The 24,393-nt window shown below is 41.4% G+C and overlaps 1 long non-coding RNA gene across 1 annotated transcript; it reads left to right on the forward strand.

The window, feature by feature from the left end:
- The first annotated feature begins 9,121 nt into the window (after positions 1–9,121).
- LOC142399058 (uncharacterized) lies at positions 9,122–24,150 on the forward strand. Its single transcript, XR_012772843.1, has 3 exons — positions 9,122–9,236; positions 11,809–11,945; positions 24,032–24,150. It is a non-coding gene; the product is annotated as an uncharacterized LOC142399058 (long non-coding RNA).
- Positions 24,151–24,393: the final 243 nt, after the last annotated feature.

The following is a 24,393-nucleotide window of genomic DNA, read 5'->3' on the forward strand; positions in this document are numbered from 1 at the left end:
GTGTTGAAGCAGGGAAACATCTAAAACCTGCTGGACAGCAGCCCTGGGGACCGAGTTTGGACATCCCTGTCTGAGATCAGGTCATCTGATGCAGGTCAGACAAAGTTTAAAGCTTTATTCTTCTTACCAGGACTGAACTGAAAGCAGGTAAAAAAAAAAATTAAAAACAACATAAGAGCGTCATTTTTACATTTAGAAAGGAAGTCATTTGTTGAAACAGTGTCACAGTTTAAGCTGGACTCAATATCTGTATTTTTTTTTTAACCCCTTGTCCTGTCCAGCATTACAGCAGCAGAATTATAATCTGAATACCGTTTATGCCAAACACATTTGCTATGCCAATGGAAGCTTTATTAATGTAAAGCTCCCCTTGAAGCCCATCAACTGCTTATTTATTTATTTTTGTTACAATACTTAACATGTAATAGTGCCGAACCGGACCGGGGGACCGGGAAAGAGGGAGAGCGAAGAAACGGGACAGAAATAGGAATATCTCGATATCTGTATTATGGTCGAAGAAAAGAAAAAAGTTTAAGCCAAAATGCAGTAAGCGTCTCAGAGGACCCACACTGACAGTTGTTAAATCTGCACAGTGCTGCGGATGCAGCAAGAGACGCCTCCCACAGAATGTTTGCTAAACATGGCCCGGCCCCGAGCAGTCTTTGCAAGTATGACAAAAACAAACAGGCAAATATCACCTGACAACAAATCTGAGACGGCTTGCTCTTTTTTTAAGTTCTTTCTTCGTGTGCTCTGCGGTCACAGAGCGAGGCTGTGATGTTTGAACATCTCAGAGGGTTCATTTTTGCATACTTCTGTGGGATACACAAAGATGACGCTTTCAATTAACAGCCGTCTTTGGATTGATTTGAGAACGAGACGGCTTGTGGGATATATTAATCATATAGTACTTTTTATTTTAGTGCCTTTTAAGCATTTCAGTTATACCTTTAGTATGTGTAGTGCGTTTAAAAATGCTTTGAAATCATCAGTTAGCTCTATGGAGGTGTGCATATTGAAACATGAGGCACATAATCAGGTGGGTAGTAGACATAGGCAGTATGTGAAATATTTAAATGTTTAAACATTACACTTGCCACTCGTTCTGTACATGCAGCAATTTAAACACATACACTCGATCAAACCTATATCTGCTTATTTATCATCTAGAGAAAATATTTGGTCAACTCAACAGCAGAAGAACGGAGCTCATGGTGGTGGCCCCGGCCCCCCTGCTGAAGAAAGTTGGGGGTCTGGCCCTGGTCATAGATGGCTGTTCCATCTCTCCATCACCAGAGGTACGGAACCTGGGTGCCATCCTGGACTCCACCCTTTCATCTCGGTCCCACATCAAGAGTATCACTAAATCTGCCTTTTTTCCCCTCAGAAACATTTCAAGACTCCGGCCCTCATTATCCGACTCAGTAACAGAGACCCTCATCCACTCGTTTATGTCCTCCCGTCTGGACTACTGCAGCGGTGTCCTGCCTGGGCTGCCCAGTAAGGCCCTGGACAGGTTGCAGTATGTTCAAAACTCAGCTGCCCGGGTGCTAACTCACACCACGCCCTGGCAGCACATCACCCCCATCCTAAAGCAACTTCACTGGCTCCCAGTCAAAGCACGCATCACCTATAAAATCCTTCTCTTGACCTACAAATCTCTCCACTCACTCGCACCTAAGTACATCTCTGATCTCATCCACCCCTACTCCCAGTCACGGCTTCTGCGCTCCTCAGACAAGGACCTACTTTCCGTTCCTCGCACCAGACTGAAAACATATGGAGATAGGGCCTTCTGTTCAGCTGCCCCTACCCTATGGAACAATCAGCCACTTCACATCCGTTCTGCCCCCTCTCTACTACAGTTCAAAAAGAATCTAAAAACACATCTCTTCTCCAAGTCCTACTCTTCTTAAACCCACCCCCCCGGCCCTACCCTTCCCCCCTTCTTTTCTCTTGTTAAGCGACCTTGGGTACCCTGAAAGGCGCTATATAAGTCCAAGTTATTATTATTATTATTATTAGTAGTAGTAGTAGTATTATTATTATTATTATTATTATTATTATTATTATTTTAATCTCTGAAATGTTTTAATTATTTATTTTTTTCTTGTTTGTTGTACCTCAGTTTTCAGCTCAGGAACTTTTCACAGTGGAAAAAGTTTATGTTCAAAGTGGAAAATAAGTTCAGAGGACACTCAAGAAGTCTCTGCTCAGAGGGCTTTCTGGAGCTACAGGTAGATTAAGGGTCAAGACCTGTAGCATTTTCCACAGCATTGCTATACATGCAATATGTAAACATATATATTAATATATTAATTTGTAATCTGTGGCTAAAAAATGCTTTGGCATGATCAGCGTGGACAGACCTGCAGGAAGCTTAGGGAAGGATGTAGATCGGTGTGAATACTTTGCACAGGATTCCCTGACTGTAAGCAGGTAGGAAGGCTATTGCTAACTTGACGTTTTTCATAATTTTTCTAGATTGTGGTGACTCGAGGCCGTTGATTGTTCAGTGAGTACAAAGAGGAAGAAACTGACTTGAAAATATGTAAGGTACCGCTTTGTTCCATTTATAACGTATTGAGCGTCATTGTTGTGTCACTTGTTGCTTCCTGTTTCAGATCCCTGTTTATAAGTTTGTTTTTCCCCTGTTCCCCCTCTTCTCCCTCCCCTGTTGAGGTCAGTCATCAGAGTATGCCAATCTACATGCTCACATGGTGGGGGTGCTGGATGGTGTGATTACAGTGGACCCACAGGGCTATTGTGGACTGGACTGTCCAGTTTCTATGGCTTTGGCAGCAGCTCAGAGAGATATCGTGGACTATGGGCTGCATCCTGAGTAACACTTCATAAACTATCGAGGAGTAGCACTGACAGTCAACCTTGATGATAGAAATGTGTGCTTTTATATCAGAATTTGCAGGACTTTTGATGTCTGCATACACAGCAAAGGTACAATGAGAAAAAGGAAAACTGTGAGTGAAAGAAACTGAAGTACAACACCGACACAGATCTTGCAACACACCAGTTCAGGATCAGAAATGTGCTCAGAGGGTTGATTCAATATAAACACAAGAAACTTGTGCTAAAGAAAATAAAAAATAAAATAAAATAAAATAAAGGACCAGACTCAGTGAATAATTCCCTACACTCCGTATTATATAGATCAATGAGCAGTGCTGACCAACATATCATTGGGGTCATCAGGTGGGAACCTCCTTTCATCAGTGTTTCGTCTAGTTGGGCCCACGACACCTCCAGGAGGCTAGACAATGACCACTGGCGTCCCAGAGTCACCCCCCTAATGCCAGCCAACACTGCCCCTCACACCACAACCACCATAATCTACCTCAGCCTCTCACCAACTGCACACCAGTTAAAGCGGGGTGGGGATGCAAACCCTGGTTGAGAGGGAATACTGAACTGCATGTGTACATTATTATAAACTGTGGATTATTCTGTAAAGAGCCAGCAATGCTGCACACCTACTCAGAATCATAGTTTCAGGAGTTGTACAGTCAGTGGGCGCTCAGTGGATTGGTTCTGTGCAGAGCCATGGTGATGGAGAATAATCAGCCACACCTGTCTCATTTTTTACCTTGAAGGTGAACAAAGTTCTCACCCAATGACGGCAGGGATTCCTTTATTTTAACAGGGTCTCTCTCTCTCTGTGATGTGCTCACATTGTGTCGATTTTGTTGCCGAACCTCTGCAGGACCTATCCACCGTGTGAATGGAAGCTGCTCTGTTTAACAGTGATGGTGGCTTAGTCCACAGCTGGGAGGTGACCAAAATATTTCATATCTGCGGTGTGCTTTTGTTGTTTTACATCCAAGCAGTCTGCTGCTGTCTGCTGTGGAACAGGAAAAGAAAGTAATCAGCGGATCCACCAAACCTGGAGAAGGGTACGGAACTTTTACTCGGCCATTTTCATGTTAAAGTTCTTCCAGACGGCGGAGTCGACAGAACCAAAGTCATCTGTAAACTCTGCCAAGTTGAATTGTCTTCTCAGCGTAGTAGTTCCAGTCTAAAATATCACTTTAAGGCAAAACACACAACTGATAGCAGCAAGTCATTCAAGGAAACAGACAGTGGAGCGAGGCTTCTACATAAAAACTACAGAAAGATGCTGATGTTAAAAGTGTGTTTGCACAACAAATGTTATGGCACTTTCATTCATATGGCAGCACATTTAAAATAAAACTAAATGCTAAAAGCTATACACTACTTTTGAATTCATTTTTGGATTTTGCGTACAAATGAGATTAATCGTGATTAATCAGGGAAATTATGTGATTTATTAGATTAAACATTTTAATCGTTGCCCAGCCCTACTAAGCCCTACTTTTATTTACTTGGTGATTGTTTTAGACATTCATGTTTGGCTGAGTGGTTAATAACACATTTGTCTGTGATGTGACAAACTCATAATGTTGATTTATTTCAGTTTAATGGCTGATTATAATCAATCTAATCCCCACAGGTGTCGTGCATTTCTCTACTGCAGCCAGGTTTTGCTCTGCTGTGTCCCTCTGGCTGGACCTTGGAAAGGTAACAGTGCATTATCTGGAGCATTACATATAAATCTATTATTATTATCCATTATAATGGATATTATCTTATCCAGAGGGTGAGAGACGGAGACAGAGAGCACAGAGCAAGCTGCAGCTATTACGGAGCCAGGATAAGAAGATCCTGGGATCCTAAAATATATAGAAAATGAATATTCTCACTGTTAAATAGAGTTTTCTACTCTAAAGCAGAAATGAAGGATACTACAGTTCCACTCAGCATTGTAGGAAGGTGGCATATTAACAGAAGTTGTGTGAATGCTATTTTTTCACTCTTCATTTGAGCTGTTTTACTTATCTATGCAGAACTGTAGACGGCAGTGGAAATTCTAAGAAACCTTTTAGTTCCTCAAAAATAAGTCCCTGGAGCTAAAGGCACCAGACATCTCTGGTCAAAACACAGCTTAACTTCTTAAGTTTCTAAGCTGGGCTAACATATGATTTAAGCTTGTCGATAACTTCAAACCTAAATCATGCTTAAAACGCATTTTTACATCACAAGACATTATCAAAGCATATTGGTTCTTTGGATTCTAAATTTGGAAAATATGTGAAGTGTAACTCAAGTTCAGAAAAATTCCTCAGATAATTTTCTCTGAACCCGTTGCACATTCAATGACCAGTATATATATATATATATATATATATATATATATATATATATATATATATATATATATATAGAAACAATAGTATAGCACTGTAAAAATAAGTGAGAGCATCAAATGATCTCAACTGTTCAGTACTCTTCAATACAAACTTGTATGTTAGTCAGTATTGAGGTATTCTCATTCTTGATCAGAGTGAGGAACCGGCAGATTTATTCCACAGAGCTACACTGTTAATGATACTAAATGAGGAATCTGAAAAGAAAAAGAAATGAGCATCACCACATGTAGCCTGTAAATGTAATGCTCACTCCTGAGAAATTTTACGAGTGCGACTACTCTAGATGTCCTTAACTGATTTCATAAGATTGGATCGACTGCATTTTGTGTCTTGCACTAGTTGTTAGTGGATATGCTCTATGGGTCACACATCCCAACGCTGTTTTGGTTTACAACTCTATTTCCCACATCTTTATGTGATTTGAGTGTAAACATTTGTTCTTCAGCCGTGCGGTATTTTATCTAGCCTTTAGATCCTGATAACACTAGGTTGCTGCTCAAAGTTTGTACCCTAAACAAAGCAGTAATAAGGGCAATGGAAAAAGCAAACAGACAGAATTTGAACTATCATTTCAGGCTAAGAGCATGAAAAGCACTTGTGTGTTCTTGAGCACACACTCAGGGGTGGAGAGAAAATGTTTTTGAAGTGAGGGTATGTGGGTCGGCAATCTCATCTTCAAGGGGCCAGTTCGGGGTTAGGATCTGGGCCTGCTTGGTGGAACTCAGACAGCACACAGTGCTCAGACAAAGGCTTTCCGGCTCCGGAGACTCAAATTGGGCCACAGCAGTGTCACACGATCCAGTGTGGCATTTGTTTGCTTTGCATTAGTTTTTTTATGCAGGACTTATTTAAAGTATTCGACATGTTATTCAGGTAAGAGTTGGAAAGCGTGTGGCAGCAGTTACATTGTGTCCATCCATCACGTTACGGCTGCTTATTTTCATATTTTCCAGATCAGTGTTGAGTAACTATTGCACAACTCCGTGATTCAGGTTCAGTTAGGTTTGGGTAAAAGCACCTATAGATTCCATATTAATCTCATTTACACACTTATAACAGGCTTACTTGCTTCAGTTTTCAAACGCACATATTTTTTCTCCAATGCCGTTCCAAATGTGAAACTTTAAGGCCACCTTCTGAGAATGATCGGTCGACTTTGACTGGTTTGCTGATCAGTGGAAAAATAAAAAGTGCAAGGCAGCAGCTTGTCCTTTCTTTGGGCCTGTCTTTTTTTTTTTTTTAACTTTATTGCCTTTATCAAACTTGCAGGCAATACAAAGTCAGACACACATTCAATTCAAAAATACACAGGAAGACAAATAAGAAGACAAATAAAAACAAAACCAATTACAAAAACTGAGATAACAAAACAAAACAGACAAAAAAAAAGTCACCTTGTCATTAAATGTTTTACATCACTTGCTTATACAGCGTCAAAGTACAAGCATGATATAAAATTGCAACATTACATTTAAGGTTTTAGCCTAATTTCAGTCCCAGAATGACTGGGGCCCATCTTCTTATGAAAAGTGGTATTTTAAACTGTAAAATAGCAGTCATGTTTTCCATGGTATGTATCTGCTCAATCTTTTGTATCCATTGAGCTTTTGTGGGTGTATATGGCTGCATCCAATTAACTGTAATCATTTTCTTCACAATCATTAACAGAATATGTAACATGTAGCATTGGTCCTTAGAGAGCAAATTCTCTGGTATCTTCTCCAATAAGAAAATTAAAGGGTCCAGAGGTATATCAACTCTGAAGACAGTGTCCAATTCTTCTTTAATTTGTTTCCAAAAAGTTTGTATCACTGGACAGTCCCAGAATATGTGGGCATGGTCCCCAACCCTGTCACAGTTCCTCCAGCAAGTGTTAGGGGTATTACTTGAAAACTTTGACACCTTGAGAGGTGTTCTGGGCCTGTCTTGATGTGTTTTTTCCTTTGTTTGCGAAGATGGCAGAGCTTCCCGCTCTGTTTATGGGTATGATATCACTAAAACCGATTCGGCAACGTCTTACCCAAATATGTTAAACTACGACAGAAGTGGATTTAATTCAAATTGGAGATATTATAGTGTGGACTGCACGTTGGTGTGGTGGTTAGTGCCATCGCCTCACAGCAAGAGGGTTCCAGGTTTGATTCTCCGCTGGGGCCTTTCTGTGTGGAGTTGGCATGTTCTCCACGTGTGTGCGTGGGTTCTCCAGGTACTACGACTTCCTCCCACTGTCCAAAAAACATGCATGTTAGGTTAATTGGTGACTGAATTGTCCCTAGGAGTGAGTGTGCATGCTTGTGTCTCTATGTGGTGGACTGGTGTCCAGGGTGTGCCCTGCCTCTCACCCAATGACAGCTGGGATAGGATACGACCCTACATTGGATTAAGCTGGAATAGAAAATGGATGGATGGATGGATGGATGGATGGATGGATGGATGGATGGATGGATGGATCTGTGGGGTGGATCTTCATCGGTTTGCATATAGTACAACTGAGGAACACTTTGGCGGGACTCTGTGGGGGTTCAGTATCTTGCCCGGGGATACTTCGACATAGACACTTGTGAAGTTGGGGATCGAACCATTTTAACCTTTGGACCACCTGAGCTGCAACCACCCTTACTATTTAAATAGCATTTCATTACAGGACCATGATGTTTGTTTAATTATTTAGTGAACGTATGAACTGTTTTATGTTTTAAAATATTTTTGCATGCACCTTCAAATTGCATTATAAATAGCTGAGCCTTTTGGGGGTTATTGAAAACCTGTAACATTTGAGGGCACAAAATCGGTGTCCTCAATTCCATGGACTGTTTGGGTATTTAGTCTGATTATTAGCATATTTATGAAATAAGATTATAATTTTGGCCTAAGTTGAGGGTTTTGGTTTGGGTAATGCGTCCTTCATTGATTCACTGTGGTTAATTCAGGTTTATTGAGCCCCTTTACAGAACATATGCTGGAGAACCTCTGTATATAAAAGGAGATAATGCTATTGAAGCATTCTAAGCTGATCTATGCAGAATGAAAAGGACATCAGCGCACACCTGAACTCCCAACTGTCAGCAAAGTGGAGGTCAAAGCAGCCTCGGCAAGGTGAAATGAGGTGTCGTACTTCCCTCACATTTGAACGAGCTTGCATTTTGTTGTATTCATAATAATTCATAAAGACAGTATATTTTCTTTTTCTTTATTTTCATTATTTATTCATTTTTCTCATTTTTGTTTTGCACGGATTTTTGTAAAGGACCCATGGAATATTTGCTCGAGAATAGGAAGTTGACATTAATATCAAAGGTTTTGGGGTTTAGAGTAGATATGTGGTCACACGACAGATTTAAAAAATAAATAAAAATAAATTAGGGTTAAACTAGGATGTTTAAAGAGTTTGATAATTTATCATGCATGCAGTGAGTGCGTCTGCATACCTGTGCTTGCACCAGTCTCAGAGATCTGCAAGGTGAGATTTTCGTCTCGCAGTCCTTAGCTTCTCCAAGTTAGATAATAGAAACAATAATACCGGAAGTGATCTAATTTATTTAACAATAAAAGCATCAAATTTAGATAGATAGATAAATAGATAGATAAATATTCATCCCAATTTGGGAAATTGTTTTGTTGCAGCAGCATACAGTAAAATATATGAAAACAATTAAAGTAAAAACAAGCAAATAGAATAGAATAAAATGAATATAAAATAAAATATAGTTTATTTGAAATTGATTATAGGTAAAAAAAATATTTTTAAGCTGCTGAGTTATATGCGTTTGTAATGTTCCCTGTACATCTTTTATTTGCTAAATTCTCTTTTTCATCCGGACAGAATTACCGGAAACGAACTGTAGTCCAGGCTGTAAACTCCACCAGCCAGCAGAAAAAAAGGGGCTGGACTCTATCCAGCGTTCTTCCTACAAAAACCTCTGCAGCTGACAGAGCATAGAGTTAACTGGGACAGGAGAAAGTGAGCTACGCTGACTGCCGGGGAAGTAAAAGGTATGAATTCTTCCGATTTTAACATCCCCGCTGTGCTGTAGTCTTAGGGGACAAGTGGGCGGTATTTTCAGAAGACTGAATTTATTCAATGACCTGACCCCCCACTCGACCTCCTTATATTTATCTCCCTGTTTGTTTAAAGTAGCAAATAAAGGGCGCTGCTGTTTTAAATTCACCCTTAAAATGTGAATGGGCAGCAAAGTTGACCCGCTGTCATATGTCGGGAAAAATAGTCTTCCGTTGTGGGATGCCAATCCCGGATAAAAAAAATGAGCGAAATTTGAGAATTATAGCTTTCGGAGCTTTTGCATACGGAATACTAAAGTCACTGTGGTGTAAAACTACAGTAGCTACAACACAAATAGTCTTGAAGTCGGCGTACATTTTACATCAAAAAGCGCAGCTAAGTTGCAAATGTAAGTAACTTTTAGAACCGGTTCTTTTCATTTACATCCGCATAGTAAAGCCTGTCTATGCGGATGGATAAACGGGGAATAGTACTTCCAGCCGAGTTGCTTCGCATATAGTTTCCAAGGCGAGTTTAGAAGAATACCCACTATAATATTACCCTGTCTGCATTTCTTCCCTTTTTTCTTTTTTTCTTTTCTTTTTTATATTGAGCCTATTGAAGCGTTTTGACGCTCGTTTCCGTGGCAATGGCTGCAGTCCACACAGCGGCAGATCTCAGGCTCAGAGCTTTTTAGAAGCAGGGGCGAGGCTAGGGTATTTTTAGTGGTGCCAAGACCCCACCGTGAGAAGGCTCGCCACCCCCCTGGCTCAGCACATTTTTATGTCAAGCCACAGTCTTTTGAAATGAAGAGGTCAAAATTGAATGTTGTAGGGGAAAACACTACTCAAAGCAAAAACTAATACGGCTCCAAAATTTATAAATGTACTAGTTGGCCTCAATTAGTGAGAAATAATGTGCCTCTGTGAGCAACTGGGGGCTAAAGACCAGATCCTAAAATCGCCCCTGGTTAGAAGTACAGTCTGTGGAATAACTGCGGGGAAAGAAACTGTTGTTTAGCGTTTTGTACACCTATAAACTGTTTCATGATATGGAAAAAAAAAAGGAGGGCTGTGAGAAAATTCATTTGAATATCTGTAAATCTATTCCATTGAATCTTCAATGGGCTGTTTGTAAAATCATTTACTGATTGGTTTTTAGTTTTTCTGTGCCATCAGAGTTTGAATACGAATTTCTAATATCGAATTTTTACAGCATCAAAATCAGACTTTGAATTTGAAAAACCAACAGTGGAAAAAAAAAAAAAAAAATCAATGTAAAAAGAACCAGACTTAACATCCGGGTAAACAGGGAGAAGCAATCGATCCCTGTCTCAATTCATCCAACGGCAGCCAATCAAGTTACGCTCCATTGGACAGATCAGCCATGTCCACCAACGCGGGTGATGGTGCTTCGGTGGGTGAGTTTACTTTATTTCCCATTTGTGTTAATAAAATTGAGTAATAGATATTACTCAATATCTATTGAGATGATCTGATGAATTGACAGGGATCGATTGCTTCTCCCTGTTTACCCGGATGTTGAGTCTGGTTATTTTTCCACTGAATTTTTTGAAGTTGAATTTTTTTTCCACTGTTGGTTTTTCAAATTCAAAGTCTAATTTTGATGCTGTAAAAATTTGATATTAGAAATTCGTATTCAAACTCTGATGGCACAGAAAAACTTCCATATGCGGGCCTTGTTTAACGTTTTGTACACCTATAAACTGTTTCATGATGTGAAAAAAAAGAAAAAAAAAGAGGGCTGTGAGAAAATCCATTTGAATATCTGTAAATCTATTCCATTGAATCTTCAATGACGTGTTTGTAAAATCATTTACTGATTGGTTTTTAAAGGACACGAGGACACTAGCAAGAACACTTGTACACATTACATTACATTACACTTAGCTGACGCTTTTTATCCAAAGCGACTTACATCTATTTAGATACAGGGTATTGGTTACAGGCCCTGGAGCAATGTGGGGTTATGTGCCTTGCTCAAGGGCACTTCAGCCATGAATAGAGGTGTTGGGAGAGGTAATGGCGGGACTTGAACTTGCAACCCTCTGATCTTAAGTCCGCCTCCCTAACCACTAGGCCACGGCGGCCCCACGTTGGTACACATTGGTATAGGAAGATTACACGGAGTTCTAAATTGAAAGAGGAAATGATAGTTTTCACTTTGACTGGCAGAGAGAGAAATTAATTTACATGGGCTATATTCTATATTGAGCTCTTAGTTCTGACCTTTTTGAAGCACAAGTAGGGCCCCAAGAATGATTTAATGTAGTATAATCAGGTCACACATTAATAGAAAGGATCAGGTTACTTGAACAAAGTGATGAAGAAGAAGAAGATAAATGCCCGTGTGAGCATAATACATCAATGGGTACAGGCTTTGATTTCTTTTTGTTTGCTCGAAGTTTGAAATGTGACACAATATCTACTTTTTGTGGTAGCATTGGTAGTTGTTTGCTGGAGGACAACAGCTATCTAGAGGTTCAACAGTCCCGTGCATGGGTAAGGTAGTCGCATTTTAAAGGTAATCTGTTATCTGCAATAGGTCTCTGCAAGCCGAGCTCCCAGCCCTGCTCGTTCACCCGTCCGTCTCCGTCCTCCCTTGGGATGAAGGTCAACTTGGTTCCCAGGCAGAAAAGAGTGTGTGGCAGAGTGAGGAAAAGCTTTCACACTGAGGACGATGTAAGTATTATTCCAGCAGTGTAACTGTCCCACGGGTACAGTAGGTGGTGAGAATATGCCAAAACACCAAAATCCATGCAGCTTTCAGATTCTGACAAAAAAAATTTATTTGCTAATTGTCCAAAAAAATATTTCTGTTCATTTAGATCTCCCACATAGAGATTTGATCATTTAGTTTAAAATATTCACTGATTATGATATTGATGAACCCTGCGTAACCCAGTATGAAGCGTTAGCAGTTAGTGACAGAGTCGGAGACGTTTTGTAGCACCAGAATTGTTAGAAGATCTATTTTTAGTCCAACAGTCCCATCTTCACCAGTGTTTTACTGTAGTTTACATGATGTATTTCCGATTAAATGCGTTGTTTCCATAGAGATTGCACAGGAAATGCTTTAGTTAGCTGAGTGCAGCTCATGTCCTTGTGAGTGCGCCTGCTTTTGTGCGAGTAAATGTATGTTTGTTAGGTTGCATGAGTGTGTACGCCGGGTTGTTTGTGTTGATCTAGGCCTCTAAGCTCTTTGTGTTTGAGGAGGGGTCTCCGGCCTCGCTGGACTGACCTCAGGGTTGCCATGGAGACACCAGGAGCCACTTCCTGAATTCTGGGCCCATCCCGCAATAGGACAGGGGATCTAGAGTCAAACTCATGATTGAAGTGGAAACAAGGGAGGAAGCCAAACCCCATTCCGTTTTTTTTCAGATTTATTCTAAGAAATACAAAGAAAATACTGAAGAGTTAGGGTTGAATCAAGCTCAAACAAAAAGAATAAATATACTGTATATACATATATATATATTTTTACACTGATATGTTAAAACAATGACATAACATGGTAAATAAAGTGGTTTCCTTCGAAATCTAGTTTAATATCCAACTTAAGGTGAAGCAGGTTCAGGGTAAAAACTTGTATTTGTAGTGCTTTGCTTTTTTACGGAGCCCCTAAAGGGACATGGAGGGATTTTTTTTTTTTTTTTTTTGCGAGATCTCGCAAAAGTTTTTCTCCCACGTCAGTGAACCGGAAGTAAAACAGACACAGCGATGGAGGAGCCTACCCATCATCCGTGGGATAAGTTTATTGATTTCTATTTTAGTATTGGCCTAACATATAAAGACATCAAATCCGTTCTTGCACGTAGACATGGCTCCCTCCATATCCCTTTAGGGGCTCCGTCGCTGTGTCTGTTTTACTTCCGGTTCACTGACGTGGGAAAAAAACTTTTGTGAGATCTCGCAAAAAAAAAAAATCCCTCCATATCCCTTTAGGGGCTCTGTACTTTTTACTAGTTTACTAGAAATATTACTAGTTTAAACTGATCAAAACTTAAGACCATAAAAGCTGATTTAAAAAAAAAAAAAATGCGATACTATTTATGAAAAACGTTAATACCACTTTAATGTCGGTATGTTAAGTATCAAACTTGTCTTCATTCCTAGGGGAGGCCGTAAAGTCTAGTTGGGTCAAAGCCCCTGGCGTGATAAGGATTCAAGGATTCTTTGTTGTCATTTCGACACGTTAAAAACATAGGGTGAAACGAAATTAGAGATGCACAAAAGATATGCTTCAACACCGATGCCCTAATGCAACGATGATCGTTAGACACTGACAGAAAACGCACAAAACTTAGTAATGGTTTGTTTACTTCCGAACAAGCGACCAGGTCCTCGTAAAAAGACCCAAATGTTAGACCCGTTTTGCGATGGCTTAGTTCTTACTTCTTTGCTTTCTGATCCTTTTTACTTAATGTATCCTGGCGATGAGGATGCTGAAACTAGTTTGTCAGGCTTTGGAACTAAAACTACTTGGCTAGATTTAGGCAAAAAATGTGGTTAAGTTTGAGATACAACATCATACAATGACAGCCCCCACATTGGTTTAATGGTGCCGAAGTGCACCATGTCGCTTCCACATTGAAAACTGAGGTTAAAGGTCTTCCTCTTCGTTGAATTATAATGGCAAGGGGTCTTGACAAAATAGTGTGTGTTGCCATAGCAGAAAGAATTGGCTGAAAGTATTGAGCTGAAACCTGGACTTTAGCCTAGGTTAGCATGGAAAAGAAATGGCTTTCTTCATTACTTCCAAAATTTAAGAATCCAAGAACTAGCGACACTGATGCTCACTTTTTACCCGTTGTAGCCTAAACATTTACTTTGAATTATTACGCACACAAAAGAGTAGTTGCTGATTGTGTTTTGTGATCTTTGGACGGAGAAAATTTGTTTAGCTAAGCTAACACAGCTGACCAGTCCTTGGCTCCGGTTTTGTAAATGATGCACACGAGAGTTGTAGACACCTTCTTTCAATACCAAAATAAATTTTCCTGAAAAGTTGAACAGGTTCTCTACGCTTAAGATGGCAGATAATTGTCACGGTGATTAAAAATGCATGCACCGTCGCTTGTTTGAAATGGAAATGATAGAAAACCGGGGTTAACTCTCAAGTGTGCAGCAGGCGTCTGGTGGTCTTCATCCGAGGGTGTCGAGGAACATTAACTCGACTTTTTTGTGCTTACTGAGTCAACAGCGTTAATGATAAGAGTTCTGGTTTCACGGGCCACGGGCTCTGTAAGTATTCAGGACCCTGATCGGAATATCCGGGAGTCTGTTAAACTGCTGACTGAGACAGATGTGTAAGGTCAGCTTGACAGAGAGGGAGAACCAAGGAGGAAGTGAGTCCGTTAAAGAGAGAGTAAGGACTGTGCTATCAGATAAAGAATGGAAAGACTCACACACTGATGTGAAGGATGTGGCTAATGGTGGGCGTCTGATAACGAAGACGCTTGTTTAAGTTGGATTCTGATTTTTATGGACAGCTGTATAAATGGGTGTAGTGACTCGGGAATGGTAATGTTCACTGGGAATGTTTTCGTGTTAAACGCTTTAGGTTCTGGGCGCCTGGCTTAACTGTGGAAAGTCATTTGACGTCACCGCTGCGGAAAGGAAACCTGTAAATGTAAAATCCACAAAGCTGAGCAGTAACTATCTAAATGGAGGTTTCAGCTCAACAGTCAAGGAATCCAGGTACTCAGTCACCAATTACTGTAAGCTCCAGTGTCAGGAGTGTTCTCTGTGGCTGCTGGGGCTGGTTACGGTGTGTCTGCCAGTATATATTGTCTATAGTGTAGAAGCTGGCCTATGAAGGAATCCTTTGTATGAGATTGCATTTATGAGATGGGGGGGGGGGTGTACCATTATGCCCATTGCCTGATGATTCCTCGTGTTCAATTATTTATTTTTTTTGTCTGATGTTGAAATGAGAGTTTTTAGGGTTTTTTTGGTCAATTTTTCACTCCTTTAGACTTTTGACACAGATCGGTTGAAGCACCTCGTCTCTTTAAAGCCTTTAAGATGTATAATGGTCGGCCTGGAAAAAAACCCAGCAATTCTTTGGGGAATTTTCTTTTTTAACCTGGGAAAATTAGTGGGTTGGTATTTGCTTCCAAAACTGTTAGTGCTGTAATTGTTGAATGAATTTAATCGATTGTTTTGGGTAAGTTAGAGGCCCTCAGTGTGCGTCAGGCCTCTGTAGAGCCACATTTTACCTACAACCTAAGTGGGAATAAGCACCTCGTGAGGTTATTATAAACTGAAAGATTTAAAAATGAGCTTTTAGTAGTATTATAGTTCATATTGATTCATGAATGTAAAACCTTCAGTTTCTTATTTTGCATGGTGGATGACAAAAATCCTGTGTCGAAGTTGTTTTCAGTAAGAATACAATAATTTTGATGTTTAATTCATAAAGCGATGCATTTTATGTGTTGATAAACTTAGTTGCTAAGATCAGCTCCTGGAGCTGTTTCGTTCAAAAGCGCCTGCATTTCACGTAAACAATTGAAGGATTTGATAGACTGAATTGATTCGAGCAAAGAGCTCAAAGAAGTTGACCTTTAGCAGCAAGATAGTGACTTACCCCTGAATGAAATGAAAAAAGGAACAGAAAATAGTTTGACTTGTGGGAACTAGAATCATGGTATGTAAAACACACCGAGAGCAGGAGAATACTTTGTACCTTAAAGTCGTAGGCTATGAAACAAGAGAAGCTGCCGTACTTCAAAGGTTCTCTTTGGCACATAACACAGCTAGAGGTCATCTGAAATGCTCGGGTCCTTGATTTACTGTACCTTTAATGGTGCGCCCGCCACGCTGCGGCTCTTTCATTGTGTGGTGCACTTGTGATGTAGGGGAAGTGCCTCCTTGAGTGGATGAAAGAACACAGACATAGCGGCTGCCATACTTTAAAGGTTCCCTCTTTAGCAACTCTGAAGCATTAGTGTGATATCTGTGAACTCCGATTTACTGTACACACAGACCTGACTCTTTGCACCAGCTCATCATCGGCTCTTTACATAGCAACACCGGGAATTTTCTTGAGAATGCACTGACAAATGAGTCTGGCCTTTTTCCACGGTTGTTGTCCACACATACATTTCACAGTGACGGATTATGTGGGGTGATGCGCTCCCACAGCTGGAAATATGAGGGAGGGGGTGCAAAGGGGAGCGTCTGTTAAGCACACAAGAGGCAGTGCATTGCGCAAAAAGTTCACTGCGGAAGTCGCTGAGTTTTGTTTTTTCCAGGAATGGAATGGCTCCTTTAAAGATTTTTAATTTTTTTGTGTGCGTTTTCATAATTAGTATCCCATGTAAACTGAATAATACTGAAACTCAACATACAGGTCAGCAGAAAAGGTTATGAAGCAGCAACTTTCACCAGCATGCACTCTTGCTCGCAGTAAATTATCTGCAAGGTTGACTGCTTCGTTCACACGGTCTCGCGTGCTCTTCTTCGGTAGAATGAGTATGGTCAACTTTTGCATTGTCACATGCTGCTCCTCCAAAACGTCTCAGTGAAATTTCTGCACAGCACAACGTGTGAAAAAGATTCAATGATTCCAAACGCGTACTATTGCACTGTTGGAGCTGCCGTGTTGTTGTTATTGGGGCCCTTCCACACACGCGTCTACTCTGATGACGTCATCGACGCACGCCGCAGCAGCATCTTTACACACGCTACTGCTGCTGGTAACATGGTTCGTTATTGCGTATTTCCAAATTGCCATGTTGCACAAAACTAGCTGTAGCAAACTCCGTGTAAAGATAGCCGATGACATCATCCCACCAGACCAAAGTCCTCCGATAAGAACAACAAGGCAGCTATGAGCAATAGTACGCATTCATTCGTCTTAAAGTATTGGTGAAATAAAGACAGATAATGCTTTATTTAGAGGCTGTATTATCTCTGCCCTGTTCACTCCTGTTATATGGATTTACGCGGATCTCGAGTGATCTAAATAACGTCCGAAGGACGCCGGCTTTCACCAAACTGTTATCAGTGAGTAGATGAACGGATTTTATGCCAGAAATAAGATCCAGGTTTAAAAAAAAAAAAAAAACTTCCCCTTTAACTACTTATTACAGCTAGTAAAGGTTGCATAAGATTTTCTTCTTCACTGATGTCATATCCTTGTTAGGACTTTAAATTGAAACACTAAGGACCTCCCACTCTGAACTCCCATGGTTCCACTGAAGGAAAGAGGAAGGGAGGAGAGTTTGGTATCCAGAGGCGTGGGGCTGACGGCTTGGGCACTTTGCTGAAATCGAGTGTCACGGAAAGGAGACCCTGCACACAGCTTCCATGCCGGCCATAAAGGGCCTGTTCATACTCCACAAGAACACAGAAGTTTGGGAGAATTTGCCACCTATGCTGACTCTTTTTTTTTTTTTTTGTTTTTTTTCCCCCACCTCCTCGGCAATCTCGAATAGTAACAACAAATCCGTCAACTCCTTGATCAACTCAAAAACTGCCATCTGTGCCGTTGTCACCGTGCTGTCGCTGTATAATCGTTTCTGTCGTATGCCCACAATGCGTGACGTGTGCTGCAGTGGGAGGGCCCTACGAGGACTTCCCAGGAGTTCTGCACTTGAGTTTCTTGTGAAGTATGACATGTCCTGGCCAGAACTAACTTTCTCTGTTCTTGTTTTAGCCACCTCGAGAAAAAGAACAAACTTCTCTGTTCTTGCGGAGTATGTGCAGGCCTTCACATCGAGTCGATCATGTTCAGTGGATGGCGAGCGCGATGAGGATGGTTTAACTGCAGGGAGGTAGGCTCGAAGCAGGAACCATCACAGTTGTTGACAGGCAACAACCTTCTGTGGCAGATGGAGGCAATGAGAGGCCCCATGCCCTGAAGCCTCAGGGAGAGTTGGGTTCAAACTGTACCATGATGGCAGCTCCTTCCATCCGCTGCGTTTGACTTGTCTATATCACAGTCTTAAGAAATCGCTGTTATTGCAACAGCCCTACTTGGCCACCCACCTAAAGGCTGAATTATGGTCGCCTACGGAGTGTACCACCCAACTTGTTGCAGCGGTGGCACACTCGCGCTGCTGGAAAGCAATGCAAGTCAATATGATTTGAGAGGTGGTGCAAATTGATAAGACAAATATTATAAAACGGTAGGGATGGGAATCGAGAACCGCTTCTTGTTGAGAACCGGTTCCCAGTGTTTCAATTCCTTGGAATCGTTTGGCGATTTTGCAAACGATTCCCTTATCGATTCCACTGGGCGCGAATGACGTCACCACGCAACGTTGCGTGGCGAGTCCAGCGCAGCCAGCAGTCAACAGTAAACATGGCGCCCAAGTATGACTAAATGTACGTCACATGGGCCTTTTTGGCCAAGCAGGCGTTTAAACCTTGAATTGCCTACTAAAAGAAGAGGCGTTCTTAGAAGAGTCCCCAGGAGATTCTTGAAGGTAGAGAGAGGTGCTTTTCTACCATCGTCGTAACATATTTGAGAACAATATGGACTCGGACTGCCTTGTGCATGGAGACAGCAGTGCCAGAAACAGTTCCTGAGAGGAGCGCAGTGGATAAGATGGAACATATGCCAGAGTGATTGACTTTAGGTAGCTGGATGCAGACCCTGAATTCTCTCTGTTGGCAGATGATGGTGACTCAAAGATGTTTGAAGTGGCCATGGGCAGAGGTGGGTAGAGCAGCCAAAAATGACAAAAGTGACACAGAAGACACATAATGTAGCTGCTGTTTCTCACTCTTTGTAAGGTTAACTGTCAGTAGGGGTTTCACTGTGGATGCTGGGTGACCTGCTAGAAGAGTATAAGCTCCACTGCAATGAGATCTGAGGTTGATCAAGATCGTTTGATCGCTTCACCTCTGGAGAGCCGTCACATAGTATGACAACATTTTAACAAAATGGCAAATTTCTCATTTATTTTTGGGGAGAGACAGTAAATATGAGCGTTTCCTCTTGTAATGACCTTTTCAAATACAGCATGTGATTGCCACACTACTTGTATCGAGCTAATAAAGGAAGTTGGAAGTCTCCGTCTAATTTCCAGTTTCCAAGCCACTGAAAGTCATGCTGAATACTGTAGCCCATGACTCGGATACCTTTTTTTTTTTTTTCCCCCACTGCCACTTAAAAAGATCTGGTCCAGCTAAAATGCCACAGTTGTTTTGGCCGTGAGCAGAGTCAAAAGTTTAGATCTTATCAAAGCAGGGGCTGCTGGGTGGATTGCATGAAAACCAAACTGAAAAAGTGTCCCCATGTCATGCACATCCAGGTGTATACTTTTGCTGATAAGATGGGAGCTGTTGGGTAGATTTTTGTTGAGTTTCTCAGCGTACAGTAGAGAAGGGAACTGCTGCTAGTTACAATTCACTCATTGGTAATACATAAAGTATTACTCAAAGATAGTTTAGATTTTTTTTTAAATATTCTATTTAAAATGTTAAAAATCATCCTTATTTTCTCCAAGAAGTTGGTCTATTAATTGAACGAGATAAATAGTTGATTATTATATTTGATAAATGTTTGTTGACATTTCCTGTAAGTTTGGAAAAGGACACTTTTCACACAGAAATCCCCTCACACACCCACACACACACACTTCAGTTATTGCAGACAGTTTTGCTGCCAGCCTGTTTGGCACAGCCACAGATTGCATTCAAACCTGCAGCAGACACTGTGAAGAAACTCTGCAAGTTTGTGTGTACACCTGCTTTTATTTGCCCGGCCTTCCTCCTCCCTCTTCAGTCTTCCGCTCGCCTTCCTCCTCCTCTTCTCTCCCTCCGCGCTCTGTGGGTTAGCCGGTTGCCAAGTGCTAAGAATCTGGGGAATGCAGGATTGCAATGTGCTGATAAAGTTTGCTTTGTTCCCCAAGTGACCTGACTGAAAGAGAGTAACAGAGAGAGTAGCGCCCAAAAGTCCACACACATACACACAAGACACGAGCATAATTGCATATGAGCATCTAGTTCTTCACTGAAAAGACACTGGAGTGCAGACATGGACAGGAACTGTGACCCTTGTAGAAAGCAGACGTACTGTGAAAGCACCATCGGTTATGTAACTAGAGCTTCACAATGTGTAGTGTTGAATCTGTGAAGAAGAGATTTGTACTTCAAAGTGTCCTTTAACTGAGATTTTTTTTTTTTGCCACAAGTTGACAAGATTTCTTGAAGTCTTTGTAAAATATCTCTGACATGCTTTGGGCAAAATACCACAGGGATCGAGTTCCATAGCACCCATGTCAACCTGCTTTAGATCCTGTTGGTGCTTCTTTTGAGATCAGCTTTGTGCTGCCATGAAAAAGCATCAACGCACACACTGAAATACAAGTTATCCCCCAATGCTGGAGAATCCGCTGCACTTTGAAAATGAAAAGAAGTCGACATGCAAAGTTGTTTGCAAGCCACTGGCCAATCAACAGTCCCTGGAAAAAAACAGCATTTCAAGCTTGGATCGTTTGGATCACGGGAGGGTGCCGAATGCCAGCAGCCTGTTAGCATAGCTTAGCACGAAGACTGTAAACAAGAGAAGACTCTGTAAATCGTCTGGTCGGGTCTAAAAATGAGGAAAATATTGGTTGTTTCTGTAGTTCAGATATCTCACGACGGCAGGCCAGAGTCACGTCACATTCCGTCTCTTTCCCATTTTCCGGTTAAAAGATGCAAAAACATCTCCACCAGTTGGTGTGTCACCTCAAGATGGGGCTCCTGCATTACTCTTCATGTTTATAAAGACTTACCGTGTCATATTTTGTTGTCATGAGTGAGCTCAACTCATCGCATAAAAGAAGATTGTTACAAACGGCTCAGAACGGCATCGCTGGTTTGAAGGGCACGCGGTTTAATCACATGTTTGGCTGTGGGAATTCAGAAATGTGTGTAAGCACGTTCAGAGTAGCATTGTTGAACAGAGTGGACATTCTTACTTGTCATGTAATCTAATTGATGGTGTCCACAAAACATACATTTCCAACCGTGGTCTCCAGGCCAAGGAAAATCACAAAAGTTGAGACGGCGTTTCAACTGCGCATGTGCCCGAAACGTAGCTGAACACTCGTTTTGTGCACCGTGCCTTTGTCTAGATGTTTCAGCTGTATCTCACATTCCATTTTTGTTAAGTGGCTCTGTGCACAGCTTTCTTTTTTTTAACTTCTTCGAGTCTCTAGCCAAACACGTTAAATAAAAAAAAAAAAGGCAGCTTCTCATCTTGCTGTCAGGTCACTGTTGTGTTGACCGAGGCGTGTGTGTAGAATGTGTCCGCGTATTCAAGATTTTAAAGAGTACGCGCCTCGGTGTGCTCGTCCTCTGTTTAAAGTCACCGGCATCCACTACGCTGACACGAAAATGCTCACAGATTGGATTCCGCTACAACATCAAAATGAGAATGCTTCCGACATCTTTTTAACCTGCTCGGCAACAATATGTCCAAACCTACCAGCCAGATCTTTTTTTTTTTTTTTTTAGCTTGACATATAGTTGGCTACAACAGAACAGTAATGCCTGGTTCTGTGTAGAATCAAATGTCAGAAACATCTTTACAGTTCACCTTTAAAAATGAGTTGTAGTACACTCTGCTGCTTGACACTTAAGATCCTTGTTAATGAAGGAGGGAGGGAGGGGGGGTTGCGGACAGGGCAGAAAAAAGCATTCTTGTCTTTATCTCAGCACAGGACACACATGTGATTGCATGCTCTCGAGCTCTATCAGTCACATACACCCATCTCTTTCTCACAGAGAGGCACATTCATTCTCAACCTCTCAAAGCCATGCATACTCCTACAGATTCACTGTGCTGTGTGGTCAAGACTGGCACACACCGTAGTTACCAAGACTGCCATGGTGCCTTTTGTGTGTGTATGTGTATATGTATATATATATATACATACATACATATGGAGGAAGAAACAGGAAGAGAGCGTTTGGTTTGGGGGGAAGAGGGTCAGGCAGGGCACTGTGGGAGTCCTCCACATTCATTTGCGTGTGAAGAAGTAATTAGATTTGTGTATGTTTGTGTGTGTGTGCGTCTAGGTATGCTGAGCTGTGGGAGTGTGTATAATGGCTAAACAGAAAAGGGCAATTTGTGTTGACATTGTAAATGTGTGTGTGCGTGGGTTTGGAGTTTGTAAGGTTGTGGAATGTCACATGCTGATACAATGCTTATTGGACAACAAAGCAAGCGAAAGAAAACATGGTGGAAACCATTAACAATACAGGTCGCTGCTTAGCCTCTGAGCGTGTTCTGTAAAACTGGAGAGTGAAAGCTGCAGAATACGTGAAGGTCACTGTGCAGGCCTGGGGTGTGGTGAGCTATCATCAAGTGGTTTTGGGTTTTTAAATACTTTCCTTTTTTTTTTTTTTTTTTTTAATTTTTGTCATCAGAAAAACAAAGTGATGACTCCATTGTGCCCCAAAGTCTTGCTCTTTGCTCGATTCAATGTTTGCAAAAAAACACGACGAAATTAGCCGAAATTAGCCGGCCTGAAGCTGATTTCCCTTAAGCTCTAAACTCTGTAAACTTTAGCAACATTTGAAACATTTTCAGGCGAGAAAGTAGTCGTTTAGATCCCCAACATGTTGAAAACCTGACAAAATACCGGCTGTTTACAATTTTGTTCCCACGAATTCGGCGCTACTAAAGCTAGCCGCAGTGAGCAACGCACTTCCGGTTATTTTCACAAAATAAAATACCCGTTGCCTTTTATCATAGGGAAAGCCATTACGATACAATTAGTGCTTTTGTTTTGAAAACAGGAAGTGAACCTACCATCTAGCTTGAAACTGCCGTTTTGACAGAAAATGACGATCGGCGACGTCACGTTACGTTGCATCTTGGGTAGTTTGAGTGAGTAGTAACCTCATGCGCGAATCTAGTATACATCCGGGAACTACTCGCTTACTAACTCAAAAAGTATGAGTAGTAGGAGAAGTATGCGGTTTCGAACACAGCCTTAGTCTAGCTTGCTAACTTTTTTTTAAAAGTTGCTACCAAAATGGAGAAAACTAGCGAGGGTCGGATTTGCACATCCCTGTTTTTAGACCCCTGACAACAACTCCATAAGTCGTATTAAATTCAAGTCCTCTCACGCGGCTAATGTGTGTCTCTAATTAGCGTTAACTAAATATGCAGTTTTAGCATTCACAGACACGAATATGGGTTCATTTAAAGACTGACAGGTGGAAACATCTTTCATCTGTTTTTTGTTTTTTTTTCTCACTTTTCAGATTTATCAGTGTAGCCAGATGCACAGTTTTCTCTATCTGGGACCCAGCTACATTGATCAATGATGAATGAAAAAAAAAAAGAGATCATAGGGATTTCTTTCTGTCAGCCTGCTCCTTGCCGTTTCTCTCCACTGTAACAGCCTCGCCATGTTCCTCGACACTTTTCCCTGCTATATCGTCAGTTTCTGCCTCCATCGTTCCGAAGTCTTCTCCAGAGACGAAGAAAATGACATCATTTCCTGTAATTCATTCAAGAGCTACACGAGTTGTGACACTGGCTGACTTACCGCACATCCCGCATAAGACTTTTCTGCAGCTTGTGCCAATCATCGTAATGTAGCCAATAAATCCGAGATAATTTTTTATATTGAAAAATAACAGTACTGGGGCGTAGTGGGTACAGCAGGCGCCCCATGTACAGAGGCTATAGTATATATTTATTCTGTATATTTGAAGAAGGAAAAACACCTGTGGGATTTTATCTGTATACATCACTGTCATAGGAGATTCTTGATTTACTTGCTGAAATGTCCGTGTCTGTGTGTTCGTAGGTGCTTCACGTCCACCACCCCCTCCCATCATTATGGGCTGGTTGGCAGTCAGGGCTACTGTAAACATCCTTGACTGGAAGCTGGTGTTAGGTTCTGGAGCTTTCAGTCGGATGTTTGCAGCAGCCAACTGCTAGTACCATCGCTACCTTCCACAAGCTGCACGCTGCTTACGAGCTGTGCAGAGTTCACACAAATGTAAGTACGGTGGCCGCTGATTCTGAGAACGGTTACATAAGACCAGCTCTAATGGGTTGACAGTTTCAGAGTTCAGAAAGCTCAAAGGAAAAGTAAGTGCGTGTCCCGACGAAGCTGTTCTGAACCAGTGAAAAATGTCCAAATCTGCGTCAACACACCAGCACCAC

Source organism: Odontesthes bonariensis, chromosome 2 (assembly GCF_027942865.1).
Source record: "Odontesthes bonariensis isolate fOdoBon6 chromosome 2, fOdoBon6.hap1, whole genome shotgun sequence".
Taxonomy (NCBI): domain Eukaryota; kingdom Metazoa; phylum Chordata; class Actinopteri; order Atheriniformes; family Atherinopsidae; genus Odontesthes; species Odontesthes bonariensis.